This window comes from Ornithorhynchus anatinus, chromosome X3, assembly GCF_004115215.2.
Source record: "Ornithorhynchus anatinus isolate Pmale09 chromosome X3, mOrnAna1.pri.v4, whole genome shotgun sequence".
NCBI classification, from domain to species: Eukaryota; Metazoa; Chordata; class Mammalia; order Monotremata; family Ornithorhynchidae; genus Ornithorhynchus; species Ornithorhynchus anatinus.
Window position 1 is genome coordinate 32,469,889 of NC_041751.1, and position 13,731 is coordinate 32,483,619.

The following is a 13,731-nucleotide window of genomic DNA, read 5'->3' on the forward strand; positions in this document are numbered from 1 at the left end:
AGTCAGGAAGTTCTGGCCACGGGAGGAGTGGAAGAGGCAACCCGGGATAGGAGGAAGAAAAAGGTCAAGGTCCCACCGAGATTTGAACTCGGATCGCTGGATTCAGAGTCCAGAGTGCTAACCATTACACCATGGGGCCCTTCCTTTCTGGGCACCTTAACGTAGTGTATCTGATAGGAATGTGGTGCAACGTCGTGTAAGGAGAAATCCTCCACTGAAATGCAGAAATCACTAGGTACAGAAAATACTATCATGTGTATTCCCTGTTAGTCCTAGCGGTTCAGATTTGACCTTTTCAGCGGCCTGGGTTCAATTCCTGCTCAGCGGATATTTATTCTCACAGGTGTCCTTTGTTTTTACCCGAGTCCCAGATGAAAGCGCCTGCTGGATTTGAATAATAATAATAATGATAATGTTGGTATTTGTTCAGCGCTTACTATGTGCTGAGCAATGTTCTAAGCGCTCGCTAGATGCGGGGTAATCAGGTTTTACCACATGAGGCTCACAGTCTAAATCCCCATTTCACAGATGAAGTAACTAAGGCACCGAGAAGTTAAGTGACTTGCCCAAAGTCACAGAGCTGATAAGAGGGAGAGCGGGATTAGAACCCATGCCCTCAGACTCCTAAGCCCGTGCTCTTTCCACTGAACCCACGCTGCTTCTCTTTAAATACTTCAGTAGTCCCCCTTCTCCCTTTGGCCTAGTTGTCTGGACAAGGGCTTTCGAAAGAAGCGCGCACTCCTGCCTTTTTCTTCAGACCGATGTCGGTGGAAAGTGCCCGGGTTTAGGAGTCAGAGGTCATGGGTTCTAATCCCGACTCCGCCGCTTGTCAGCCGTGTGACTTTGGGCAAGTCACTTAGCTTCTCTGGGCCTCAGTTCCCTCATCTGTAAAATGGGGATGAAGACTGTGAGCCCCACGTGGGTCAACCTGATCACCTTGTAAACCTTCCCGCCCCACCAGTGCTTAGAACAGTGCTTTACCCAGAGTAAGAGCTTAACAAATGCCATCATAATTATTATTATTATTCCTCGAGCGAGATTCTCCAGCTCGCCCCGGGATCTTTAAGCCTGAGGAAAAAATAGGTTTTGATGGAGCGCCAAAGAGGCATCTGGGAGAGATTGTCGTCCTCGCTTTGATTTTCTGTTTCCAGCAATTCCCTGGCTCCGGGCACCCTTGTGGGATGGGCACAGTTGTCGTGGTTCGCTTTTAGGGGATTTTCCCCGTTCCATCAAGTGGCTAGAGTGAGTCGGATTAATCTCAGAACATCACCAGAGACATGTCATCCACAGGGGCATTTCACCTGAGTCGATTTCTCCCCCTCTGTCCAACCTGGCTCGTTGGTCTAGGGGTATGATTCTCGCTTTGGGTGTGAGAGGTCCCGGGTTCAAATCCCGGACGAGCCCGTCTTTTTTTTCTGTCAGAGCCTGACTCAGTGCAGGTCACCGAAAGGATGCGGCGGGAGGAGAAAGAAGAAAGGAATGAGAAAAGAGGCTTTTGAGGTAGAGGATAGAGGAAGAAGAGAAAATTTTGACCAGTAAGGAAAGACCATCTACCCTTCCTTACTCGCTACAAAAACAGTGTTTTGAGCTGTGAAGAGTGGAATAATTATGAGCGCGCAGGCCACGTTCTGCATTAGATTGCGCGGCACGTAGTAAGCGCTTAACAAATCCCATCATCATCATCATCATCATTATTATTATTATTAGATTCTGTGGCGTGGAAACTAGAGCCACTCTTTTATCCAACTGGGCGTGGAAGTTTCTCTTGAAATTCCAAAAGCTATAATGGTCCATATTATATATAACACACTGTCAGTGCTCAGTAAATATCACCGCTGGATTGAGGTACCGATTGAGATAGGCGTTGAGGGCGGCTTTGACACCAGCAGGATTGTGGGCGAGTAATTATCTACCCTTAGTTTCCAACAGCGTTTCCACAAGGAAAAACGAGACGGAAACCTCAGACCACACTGCTTGTCACTCCCCTCTTCCCTTAATTGTAGTTTCACACCTGCGACCATAGACCGTAGGCTCACTGAGAGCAGAAAACGTGTACCGATTCCGTTATTCCGTACGAGTCGTCCGCGTACAGTCTGCGGTGGTCTACGCTGTACTAAGCGCCCAGTAAATACGACTGACGGATCGATGGCTCCATTTATTGGCCTTATTCTATCTTTCGTATTTGGGCAGCCCAGTACTGAGAGCACTGGTAAATTGGTAGAGTGGAGGAGCACTGCAAGGAGCATTGGTGGTTCAGTGGTAGAATTCTCGCCTGCCACGCGGGAGGCCCGGGTTCGATTCCCGGCCAATGCAGGTTCATTTTTGCTTCGGCACCTTCATCTCTCCCCGCAGATTCTGTCTGGGCCCTCCCCGCCGTCTCCCCTCCACTCGGGACCTTGTCCTGATGGAATCCTAACTTCTCCAAAGGGAAAATCAGGAATACACTAGAGAGGCTGGCGCTAGATAATTACTCTCCCTTAGTTCAAAACCTTACTGAAGGTCCATCTCCTCCATGAAGCCTTTCCTGATTAAGTCCCCCTTTCCTCTTCTCCCGCTCCCTTCTGCGTCACTCTGATTTGATCCCTCTGTTCTTCCCCCCTCCCAGGTCCACAGCAGTTATGTGCATGTCTGTATTTTTTTATATTAATGTCTATCTCCCCTCCTCTCCAGATTTTACACTCACTGTGGGCAGGGAATGTGTCTGTGCAAACATAAATAGTTTACTAGTACAAGAAAAGAATACCTATTCCTACCACTTGGAAAAAAAGGCTTTTTTTAAAACAAGGAGTGTCAGAAGTGGGATTCGAACCCACGCCTCCATTCGGAGACCAAAAGCCCCAACGAGGGGAAGTGTTAACTTGAGTCCGGCACCTTATACCAGTCGGCCATCCTGACACTTACTGCCAAATTCTCTCCTGTTTCTCCTCAGACAGTACCCTCAGAGAGAGAAGTCCAATCCTGTTTCTGCTATTCATTAATTCAATTCTATTTATTGAGCGCTTACTGTGTTTAGAGCACTGTACTTAGCGCTTGGAAAATACAATTCGCCAACAGATAGAGACAATCCCTACCCAACAACGGGCTCACAGTACATAGAGGAAAGAAGTGGGATCGAAAAGACCACTCGGCCATCTTCACATCACCAGTGACCTTCTTCACGGATCGGGGCTAAGGTAAAATATAAGGAGACGTACTTAAAGCTGAAGCTACTCCCGACTAATCGAGGGGAGAGAAAAGCATCGGGCTCGTCCGGGATTTGAACCCGGGACCTCTCACACCCGAAGCGAGAATCATACCCCTAGACCAACGAGCCAGGCCCGTGATTGCTGTCAGCCCTCCCTCTGTCCGGTTTCGGCTCTGCGTGCCCGTGTTCTGCGATCTCCGCGAGCTCCTCTTGGTTGATGGGATTTCTCAGGGATCCGGGAGTCCGGCTGCTCCTCGGACTTCTGGTGGCTTCTAACTCTTGGTGTGGATGCTGGGCAGTTAGCTGACCTGGGCGATGGTCACTCCTCGCCGCACAAGGGCATTTCTCTGTATTTCGGTCTCGTCCATCTCGTCGCCGACCTCTCGCCCATGGCCTCCCTCTGGCCTGGAACACCGTCTTCCCCCACGGGCCTCAGACCATCGCTCCCTTCACAGCCGTATTAAATCATATTAAATTAAATTGTCTCTTCTTCAAGAAACCTTACCTGACTAACCTCCCACCTTCCTTCCCAAAAGGCCTAGCCCATTTAAACTTTCTTTCCCTGCACTCCCTCTCTCTTCTGCATGGCCTCTCCATTTGGATCTGTGCCCTTATAGTATTTGCTATTCACACCGCACGTACGTACATATATGTGGTTAATTTCAATGTCTATCTCCCCCTGTAGACTGTAGGCTCGTTATGGGACGGGAACATAATATCTTAATTGGCGCTCAGGTATATTTTCCTCACCGGTCACCTCCCTAGCTTTAGGCTTTTCCTCGGAGAAAAGCGGAGGGAATCAGAGTCAGAGAAGGAATCTTGGATTACTCAAAAGGAAAATCCAGTACCTGCTCTCCCTTCTACTTAGTTGGACCCACCTATCTCGCATCGACCTCAGCGCTTAGTAGAATGTACAGTGTTTGGCACATAAGTGCATAACAAGTGTTAGCGGTTCTCCGTCCTATTTCCACTGAGACCCCTCTGTGGGACAGAGACCGTATTCAGTCAAGGTATCTTGTATCTACTCCAGTGCTTAGAACAGTGCTTGTCACAGAGTAAGCACTTAAATACCACAGTTATGACTGCGTGTTCCCCTCTGCCACATTATAGACAGCTTTGAGCAACAGAACTAACATTAGTCTATGAGATACTCTCTACGACCCCTGTCTTGATTACTTCTAGACAAATGTGATTTGGGGGCAAGTGTGGTGGGCCTCCTCTCTAGCCAGTGAGCTCGTCGCGGGCAGGGATTGTTACTGTTCATTGTTGTATTGTACTTTCCCAAGCGTTCAGTACAGTGCTCAGCACTCGGTAAGCGCCCACTAAATGCCATCGAATGAATGAATAGCGGGATGTGTGATTGAGCATGAGGTAAAGAAAACATCAGCGATTTGGGGGCAAGTGTGGTGGGCCTCCTCTCTAGCCAGTGAGCTCGTCGCGGGCAGGGATTGTTACTGTTCATTGTTGTATTGTACTTTCCCAAGCGTTCAGTACAGTGCTCAGCACTCGGTAAACGCCCACTAAATGCCATCGAATGAATGAATAGCGGGATGTGTGATTGAGCATGAGGTAAAGAAAACATCAGCGACAAAGGTGGGATTCGAACCCAAGCGTGCAGAGCACAATGGATTAGCAGTCCATCGCCTTAACCACTGGGCCACCCCGTCGCAATCTGGGTTTTATATTCGCCTCCTCGTTCGCGAGATTTCGAGAAGCAAAGCGTAAACAGAAACTATTCTGTGACCATCTTTTTTGTTGTTGTTGACGTGGGCCCGGCTAGTTCAGTCGGTAGAGCATGAGGCCCTTAATAATAATAACAATGTTGGTATTTGTTAAGCGCTTACTATGTGCCGAGCACTGTTCTAAGCGCTGGGGTAGACTTAATCTCGGGGTCGTGGGTTTTTGATTTTATTTCCGAATAGACGCCTTTAGTTCTAGCTAGGAGAGTTCCCCCTCCCCCCAATCCTCCCCACGCTTAAGACAATAAGCTTAGAAGGTCCACAGCATTTCAGTAAGGAAATACTTCTCAGCTTGCAAAAGACATCAATCTCAACGAGTCCTGCTTCTGTAAAGCCCTTCAAACGATGGGCAATGAGATCTCTCAGAGCATTAAACCTTCCAATCCGGGGGAGGGGTTGAGAATTTCCTACTGCGAGGCCAAGTTCGGGCTATAACGAGGGCGAGCATCCCCTGTCCGGACTTGTCTCTGTGGTCCCTTCGGTTAAGAGTTAGCAAAGGCCCCGAGAGATACCGAGTCACACAAGGCCTCTGGTTCCAATCCCAGAATTTCCCTGTCCCTTCTGCCTCTCCTCGTCTCTCCCAATCAAACTCATCTCTCCTCCTGTCTGGATGATGCTTTACTTTCCCTCTCCTCCACTAAATTTTTTATTCCAGGAAAGCGAGGATCCTAGCTACTAATTCATTCAATAGTATTTATTCATTCAATAGTATGTGCAAATCGGCAACAGATACAGTCCCTGCCCATTGACGGGCCAATCGGGGGAGACAGACAAAAACAATAACAATAAATAAAATCAAAGGGATGTACATCTCATTAAAACTGTAGCAGTAAACTTTAAAACAATACTAATTCTATTTCCCCTTGAAACCTGCTCTGCGCCCAATAGGTGCTCAATAAAGCAATCAATCAGTCGTATTTGTAGAGTACTTATTGTGTGCAGGGCGCTTTACGACTTGGGAGAATACAATATAACAGAGTTGGCAAAACGAGCCAACAGCCTAGAGGGCAAGACAGTCAAAAATAAATGAAGTAAATTACCGGTTGGGTGAATTCGTGTTGTAAGGTTGAGGGAGGGCGGGATAAAGAGTGCAAATCCACAAAGGCGACACCGAAAGGAGTGGGAAGAGAGGAAATGTAGATTTAGCCTGGAAATGCCTCTTGGAGGAGATGTCTTTTCTTAATTTATCTTAACTTCGAATAAGAGTTAGCAGCGACAACCCGGACTTTATACTGTGCCTGGTTATATCGAGCTTCTTCCACATAATTGCCCTAATCCACCGACCGCATTTCCATTGTATTCTGTTCTTAGAAGACGGCTTGCTCGGGGCCACTCCTTGAATGTCAACATTTGATCTTCGCTTGGGGCCTCTCTGCGTTTAAACTGTGAGCCCCTCACTGGGCGGGGATGGTCTCTACTATCTGTAGTCGAATTGTCCATTCCAAGCGCTTAGTACAGTGCTCTGCACCTAGTAAGCGCTCAAGTCACTTCACTGCTCAGTTGCCTCATCTGTAAAACGGGGATGAAAACGGTGAGTCTCCCGTGGGACAACCTGATGACCCTGTATCTACCCCAGCGCTTAGAACGGTGCCCTGCACCTAGTAAGCGCTTATCAAATACCAGCATTATTATAAATACGATTAAACGAATGATCCCAAGAAGGGATGAGCCGAGGGGCATTAAGTTTAGCAACCTGATGACCTTGTATCTACCCCAGCGCTTAGAACGGTGCCCTGCACCTAGTAAGCGCTTATCAAATACCAGCATTATTATAAATACGATTGAACGAATGATCCCAAGAAGGGATGAGCCGAAGGGCATTAAGTTTAGCAAGTTATTTATGCGAGGTGCAAACTCCACTCTTTAGGGAGGCGGGGGAACTGGGGACCTGAGGAGGGTGGACGCACTGAGGAGGAGGAAATGATTTTGCCGGGGAGGGGAGAGGGCAGAGATGAAGCACGCAAGGATAAATTTGAAGTGGATGAAGGCCTGAAATTTAGATTTCTTCCAGCAGCGTTCTGCGGCTCGAACACGAGGGCGAAGGAGGAGGACAGTGTAGGTGATAGGAGGCCTGTGGATAAAAGGTACGAGATCGACTAAACTGATAATAGGGGAGCGAACGATTTGAGTTCAGTAAAGATGATGGTGTTGAGAGCAACAATTTAGTCATCATGGCAAGCTATTTTTTATGGTATTTTTAAGCGCTTTCTATATGCAAATCACTGTGATATGGAGGATGAGTGGGTCATGATCTACTGTAGTGGGAGCTGAGTTTAGTAGAAACAAGGACTTTGTCAGGTAGTAACCACAGAGAGCCACAGCCATTCAAGTGTGTCAGCTCGTTGTGAACAGGGAAAATGTCTGTTTATTGCTCTATCGTACTCTCCCAAGCGCTTAGGACAGTCCTCTGCACCCAGTAAACACCTGTTTACTTGTATTGACGCCTTGTCTCCCCCACTCTAGACTGTGAGCCCGTTGTGAGGAGGGATCGTCTCTCTTTATTGCTATCTTGTACTTTCTAAGCGTTCAGTACAGTACTCAGCACAGAGTGAGCGCTCAATCATCTACGACTTAATATTTCAAAAGGTAGGTTTGGCAGCGGTGGGATTCGAACCCACGCCTCCAGAGAGACTGGAGCCTAAATCCAGCGCCTTAGACCGCTCGGCCACGCTACCACGACGAAAGCTCCTGTTTTGGATATTATCAGAGGGCGCTGTGATTTCGGCGGACTTGGAAAATGATAATGATGGTATTTGTTAAGCGTTTACTATGTGCAAAGCATTGTCCTAAGCGCTGGGGGGCTACAAGGTGATCAGGTTGTCCCACGTGGGGCGCACAGTCTTAATCCCCATTTTACGGATGAGGTAACTGAGGCCCAGAGAAGTAAGTGACTTGGCCTTTGCTGGGGTAATGTTCCAAAGACAGAAACTCGTCTCCTGTTCCCCCTCAGAGAGATTCTACTGTGAGGGCCCCTCAACCATCCCATTCCCCTCGGATCCCAGAGTTCCACATCCGTTGGGAGTCAGAGGTTATGGGTTCTAATCCCGCGCAAGTCACTTCACTTCTCAGGGCCTCAGTTACCTCACCTGTAAAATGGGGTTTAATAATAATAATTATAATTGCGGTATTTGTTAAGCGCTTACTATGTGCCAAGCACTGTTCTAAGCGCTGGGGTAGATACAGGGTAATGAGGTTGTCTCACGTGGGGCTCACAGTCTTTATCTCCATTTTACGGATGAGGTAACTGAGGCCCACCAGAGAAGTTAAGTGACTTGCCCAAAGTCACTGTGAGCCCCACGTGGGACAACCTGATTACCTTGTATCCCCCCCCCCCCCAGCGCTTAGAACGGTGCTTGGCACATAGTGAGCACTTAACAAATTCCACTATTATTATTATTAATAAGGAATTCCCCCCTCCTCCCCACTCCCAACCCGGATTTCTCCTGCTCCTGGGTCGCTCTTAGTGGAACGTCTGCTCCGATAGTTTTACGAGATGTTCTTTTTACGAGATGTTCTTCCCCTTGACTCTATTTATTGCCATTGTTAATAAAAATAATAATGTTGGTATTTGTTAAGCGCTTACTATGTGCCGAGCACTGTTCTGAGCGCTGGGGTAGACACAGGGGAATCAGGTTGTCCCACGTGAGGCTCACAGTCTTAATCCCCATTTTACAGATGAGGGAACTGAGGCACAGAGAAGTTAAGTGACTCGCCCACAGTCACACAGCTGACAAGTGGCAGAGCTGGGATTCAAACTCATGAGCCCTGACTCCAAAGCCCGTGCTCTTTCCACTGTTCTTGTCTGTCCATCTCCCCCGATTAGACCGTAAGCCCGTCAAACGGCAGGGACTGTCTCTATCTGTTGCCGACTTGTTCATCCCAAGCGCTTAGTACAGTGCTCTGCACATAGTAAGCGCTCAATAAATACTATTGAATGAATAGTTCCCCGGAAAGGGTCTGGGAGAACTTCTTGGAATTCTCTACGGACGACCTACGGAAATCCCGGCTACATCTCCCCGGGGACCCCTCTGTCAGCAAGGCTGCCGAAGAACGAGAGATTCGAAATGGGCCTACTGGGGAAAACTTCTTTGGGGCCTCTGGGTTGATGCCTCTCTACTTGTTTTGTCGTCTGTCTCCCCCTTCTAGACTGTGAGCCCGTTGTTGGGTAGAGATTGTCTCTATCTGCTGCTGAATTGTCCTTTCCAAGCGCTTAGTACAGTGCTCTGCCCACAGTGACCACTCAAAGACGATCGAATGAATGAACGAATGACCAAAGGAGACACAACTACGAGGTTTCGGCAGCCTCGGACGGAGCGCCATCGACCGGTTCTGCGGGTGGGGAAGTGAAAAGATTCCTTGGGTCCCTTCATTCGTTCCTTCAATTGTATGTATTGAGCGCTCACTGCGTGCCGAGCACTGTACTGGTTGAATGCCACTGGTTGAAAAGCAGAGAAATGGGGAGTCTCTGGACTGTAAGCTCGTTGTGGGCAGGCAGCGTGCCTACCAACTCTTACATTGTTCCTTCCCAAGCGCTTAGTACAGCGCTGTGCACACCGTAAGGCTCCGTAAATGCTATTGACTGGAGGGGCAGTTTGGCCTAGTGGAAAGAGTAGGCGATGGGGCCCTAGGAGACCAGGATTCTAGTCCCGGCTCTGCCACCGACCGGCTGTGTGACGTTGGGTAAATCACTTCACCTCTCTGGGCCTCACCTGTATAAATCTACAGTTCTACTTATTTCTATTGATGCTAATGATGCCTGTCAACTTGTTCTGTTTCGTTGTCTGTCTCCCCGCTTCTAGACCCTGAGCCTAGAGCCTTGTCTCTGTTGCCGAATTGTAGTTTTCAAGCGCTGTGCACATAGTAGGCGCTCAGTAAATACAGTTGAATGAAGATATTCCGACATGACAGGCAAGAGGGCGGAAATTTATCCTTTGAGGAAGAATTAACGAAACGACTACTCATTGGAGCCTTCGATAGCTCAGTTGGTAGAGCGGAGGACTGTAGTATTGAATCCTTGGATATCCTTAGGTCGCTGTTTCGATTCCGGCTCGAAGGACTCTTTGGTCTTTTTCCTTTCCCTCGAGAGTGATTCCGTGTAGTGGAGTTATGGCAAGGATGATGACGGATGTTTGAAATGCTAAGACTTTCTGAAGTGTTTAGTCAATCAGTGAATGGTGCAGGGTAGTCAATCAGTAAATCGTATTTATTGAGCGCTGACTGTGTGCTGGGGACTGTACTAAGCGCTTGGGAAGTCGGCAACAGATATTCACGCGTGTCACCGTCGGTCGATAGTATTCGCTAAAAGCCTTCCGTGTTCCAAGCCCTGCCGTAGGAGATCCCCAGATCATCTTTCTCTGTGGTGGTAAGGGCCGTCGCCTTGGTGGACTGGTCCCGGCCGTGATGGGCATGGAATGGGCTGGGGGACAGAGCCGGGTCCCTCCTTCAAGTGCCAGCTTCAGCTTCCCTTTCTCCCTTCCTGACTTCCCAAGTCAGTGTTGGGAACTGCCAGGATCGTGGTGCCCTGAATAACAGCTGTGAGATGAGCTAGAAACGGGTGAGAAAGGCCTAACGTTCACGGGGCCAGTGGCGCAATGGATAACGCGTCTGACTACGGATCAGAAGATTCCAGGTTCGACTCCTGGCTGGCTCGATATCTTTAATTTTTTTCCCCCTCCCCTCCTGCCCCTTCCAAACTCCCAATTCCACACACTTCTCGAATGCGGGCACGGTCTTTGTCTGCCTTACTTCTCTCCCCACGATTCTCCGCCCCTCGCCATCCCCACACCCATAGGTCCAAAAGCTGTGATGGCCAGCGAGGTGGGAACGGCCGCAAAACCAGATGGGTGGAGGTCCGGAAGAGTAAAAGTTTCTGCGGAGTGGTTGGGAGGGTCGGGGAGAGAGTGTCTGGTAGGAATAGTGCCTTTGCGTGAGAGATCGTGTGGGGTGTATACAACTAGACACATGCCCGCAGTCTCAGTCAGAAATTCTGAGCTCGAAGTTAATACGGCCAGGATATTTCAAGCGAAGTTCCTAAGAAAATACGAAAGAGCGAGATCTCGAAGAGTTATTTCCAGGCTCCTTTTCAGTCTCGCTACTTTGCGGTGGGAAGAGAAGGAACAAAGTAAAATGGCTTCCACCGAGAGGACCCGGACCCGGGAGTGGAGGTGAAAGCACTAAATACTGACTATTCGGCCGCGAGGGATATCTGTCTTTGTCCACTTTCCCAGGCCCTTTCCCAGAAATCGACTGAATCGATTTGCTGCAAATGGGGTGACGATGAAAACAACGCCGTGATGAGGGTGGTGAGGTGAGTTATGGTGGCGATGGGAATGATGATAATAAGAACAGAGGTAAAGCGGGGGAAAATAACTGAAGAAAACTGCCCAGTAAAATGAGGACAATCAGAGTCTAGCGGTCCACTACAAGGATGAATACGAATCGAGAACTGCTGGGCTTCGGACCCAGAATCTCCCGCGAAGTAGACGGGGGCTGTGAGATTCAGTTTCCTCATCTGTGAAATGGGAATAAGAATCCTGCTTGTCCTCCCTCCTCGACGGTGAACTCCATCTGAAGGTCCACATTTATAATAATTATAACTCGCAGGAGAGGAAGCATCTTCTCTCAGAATAATGTCGGGAAAAGTCTCTTCAAGAGCTGTAACAATGATAGGATTCATCTCGCACAGACAATGTGCGCAAAACTGTGCTAAACATGGGCATAGATGGAAGATAATTAGGTAATAATAATATTTGTTAAGCGCTTACTATGTGCCAAGCACTGTTCTTAGCTCTGTCAAACACAGCCCCCCTTTCCTCACGGAACTGGGTGTTCATTAATAATAGTAATAATAATAACAATAGTATTTAAGCTAGACACTATGTGCCAGGCACTGCACTGGGGTAAATTGGGTTAGACGCAGTCCTTTCCCAGGCCCCTGCTCTTTCCACTAGACCACACTGCTTCTCCAAAATAGAGTGACTGCATTGGCCGGGAATCGAACCCGGGTCTCCCGCGTGGGAGGCGAGAATTCTACCACTGAACCACCAATGCTGACATCGGGGCTTCCCTGGGTCTCGTTTTCGAACAAGATATTCCACCATTTCGGAGCCGAATCTGTCCATTCATTTAATCCGATTTATTGAGCGCTTACTGTGCGGGACACTATACTAAGCGCTTGGAAAGTACGATTAAGCACTAAAGAGAGACAATCCCTGCCCACACCGGGATTACAGTCGGGGGGGGGGGGCATCCAAACAGGTGAGAGGAGACTGGAGGGGTAGGATAGCCTCTCTTTCTCACAGGAGACACTGCAACACCCCCCGGCTTCGACCCCGTCCTTAGAGTTCCACAAACTTCACCCGCCCCCCAGCCTTGGGGATATCGTGGAACCTCTCTGTTGGCTTCCCACCGACTCTGGTTCGATTTCCACCCGCTGCAACAACCCAGTCGTGACGGTTTCCGCCGGCGCGGCCCCGGAAGGTAAAGGAAGGACTGGGGGCTGCACGTGCATTTGATTTTTCTTTCAAGATAGACAGGAGTACTTTTCCCCCAAGTGTCTTCGAGGCGTGAGGCAACGTTTAGTGCAGTGCCCTGCACACAGTAAGCGCTCAAGAAATACGATTGAATGAATGAACGAACATCTGTTATGTGAACGCAATAGGATTCTTATTGGCGCACGTAAGAGGAAACGTTTGCTCCTCCACCTAAGCTGTAAGATCATTTCATCTAATTTTTTGGCAGGGATAGTCTCTATCTGTTGCCTGATTGTACTTTCCAAGCGCTTAGTCCAGTGCTCTGCACACAGTGAGCGCTCAATAAATACGATTGAATGAATGAATCTGCCCACAGTGGGCGCTCAGTAAATACTCCTTTGCTCCCTCAACCACCTAATTCAGTGTTCTGCTCACACTAGGGGCTCAAATAATGCTCTTGATTGGCTCCTCTCTCAAAGGCTAACTACCCTGCAAAAAGTAGGCGGTCAGTAAATAATATCGATTAATGGATGGATCGATTGATTCCCATTCCCTACGTGAGATTGGAAACTTCCCGCTCAGCGTTTTGGCCTCAAAGAGGCGCCAGTTTGGAGACGTTTCCTCCATCCTTCTGATTACACGGGGGGTCCGGCTTCGTCTCTACTCCAGCTCCAGGGTACCCTTCCTCCCGTCGTGACCCGCCAGGGGAGAATTTGGGCACGGAATGTGTGGAATTTCGTCGTGGAAGACGCAGCCCGGGCTCGAGGGAAGGAAAAAAAAGCAAGGTCCCACCGAGATTTGAACTCGGATCGCTGGATTCAGAGTCCAGAGTGCTGACCATTACACCATGGGGCCACTCCTGCTCATCCTCCTGACAACAGCGGATCTCAGTACAGTGTGGTACAGTCGTGCGGTGATAAATGGATCCGAGTTTTAACTTTACTCTGTAAAATGGGGATTTAAACTGAGCCCCGTGTGGGGCTCGTTCCACCCAGCGCTTACTACAGGGGCTCACACAAAGTGAGCACTTAGCAAATACCACAATCATTATTATTATTATTGCACTTTAAAAACACTCCATCACCTTGCCCCCTCCTGCCTAGAGAAGCAGCGTGGGTCAGAGGCCGTGGGTTCTAATGCCGTCTCTGCCACTGGTCGGCTTGTCAGGTGAGTGACTTTGGGCAAGTCACTCAACTTCTCTGGGCCTCAGTTCCCTCATCTGTAAAATGGGGATGAAGACTGTGAGCCCCAAGTGGGACAATCTGATAACCTCGTATCTATCCCAGCTCTTAGAACAGAATTTGGCACAAAGTAAGCGCTTAACAAATGCCATTAT

At 48.8% G+C, this 13,731-nt stretch overlaps 10 non-coding genes across 10 annotated transcripts; 4 read left to right on the plus strand and 6 right to left on the minus strand.

Annotated features, from left to right (window-relative positions):
* Positions 1-67: 67 nt before the first annotated feature.
* On the minus strand, positions 68-139 carry TRNAQ-CUG. The gene has a single exon. It is a non-coding gene; the product is annotated as a tRNA-Gln (tRNA).
* Positions 140-1,332: 1,193 nt separating this feature from the next.
* TRNAP-UGG lies at positions 1,333-1,404 on the plus strand. The gene has a single exon. It is a non-coding gene; the product is annotated as a tRNA-Pro (tRNA).
* An 838-nt stretch (positions 1,405-2,242) lies between these two features.
* On the plus strand, positions 2,243-2,313 carry TRNAG-GCC. Its single transcript has one exon. It is a non-coding gene; the product is annotated as a tRNA-Gly (tRNA).
* A 928-nt stretch (positions 2,314-3,241) lies between these two features.
* On the minus strand, positions 3,242-3,313 carry TRNAP-CGG. Its single transcript has one exon. It is a non-coding gene; the product is annotated as a tRNA-Pro (tRNA).
* A 1,456-nt stretch (positions 3,314-4,769) lies between these two features.
* On the minus strand, positions 4,770-4,851 carry TRNAS-GCU. The gene has a single exon. It is a non-coding gene; the product is annotated as a tRNA-Ser (tRNA).
* Positions 4,852-7,516: 2,665 nt separating this feature from the next.
* On the minus strand, positions 7,517-7,598 carry TRNAL-UAG. The gene has a single exon. It is a non-coding gene; the product is annotated as a tRNA-Leu (tRNA).
* A 2,292-nt stretch (positions 7,599-9,890) lies between these two features.
* TRNAY-GUA lies at positions 9,891-9,979 on the plus strand. The gene is given in 2 exon segments: positions 9,891-9,927; positions 9,944-9,979. It is a non-coding gene; the product is annotated as a tRNA-Tyr (tRNA).
* A 521-nt stretch (positions 9,980-10,500) lies between these two features.
* On the plus strand, positions 10,501-10,573 carry TRNAR-ACG. Its single transcript has one exon. It is a non-coding gene; the product is annotated as a tRNA-Arg (tRNA).
* Positions 10,574-11,902: 1,329 nt separating this feature from the next.
* On the minus strand, positions 11,903-11,973 carry TRNAG-CCC. Its single transcript has one exon. It is a non-coding gene; the product is annotated as a tRNA-Gly (tRNA).
* Positions 11,974-13,178: 1,205 nt separating this feature from the next.
* Positions 13,179-13,250, minus strand: TRNAQ-CUG. The gene has a single exon. It is a non-coding gene; the product is annotated as a tRNA-Gln (tRNA).
* Between the last annotated feature and the right edge of the window lie 481 nt (positions 13,251-13,731).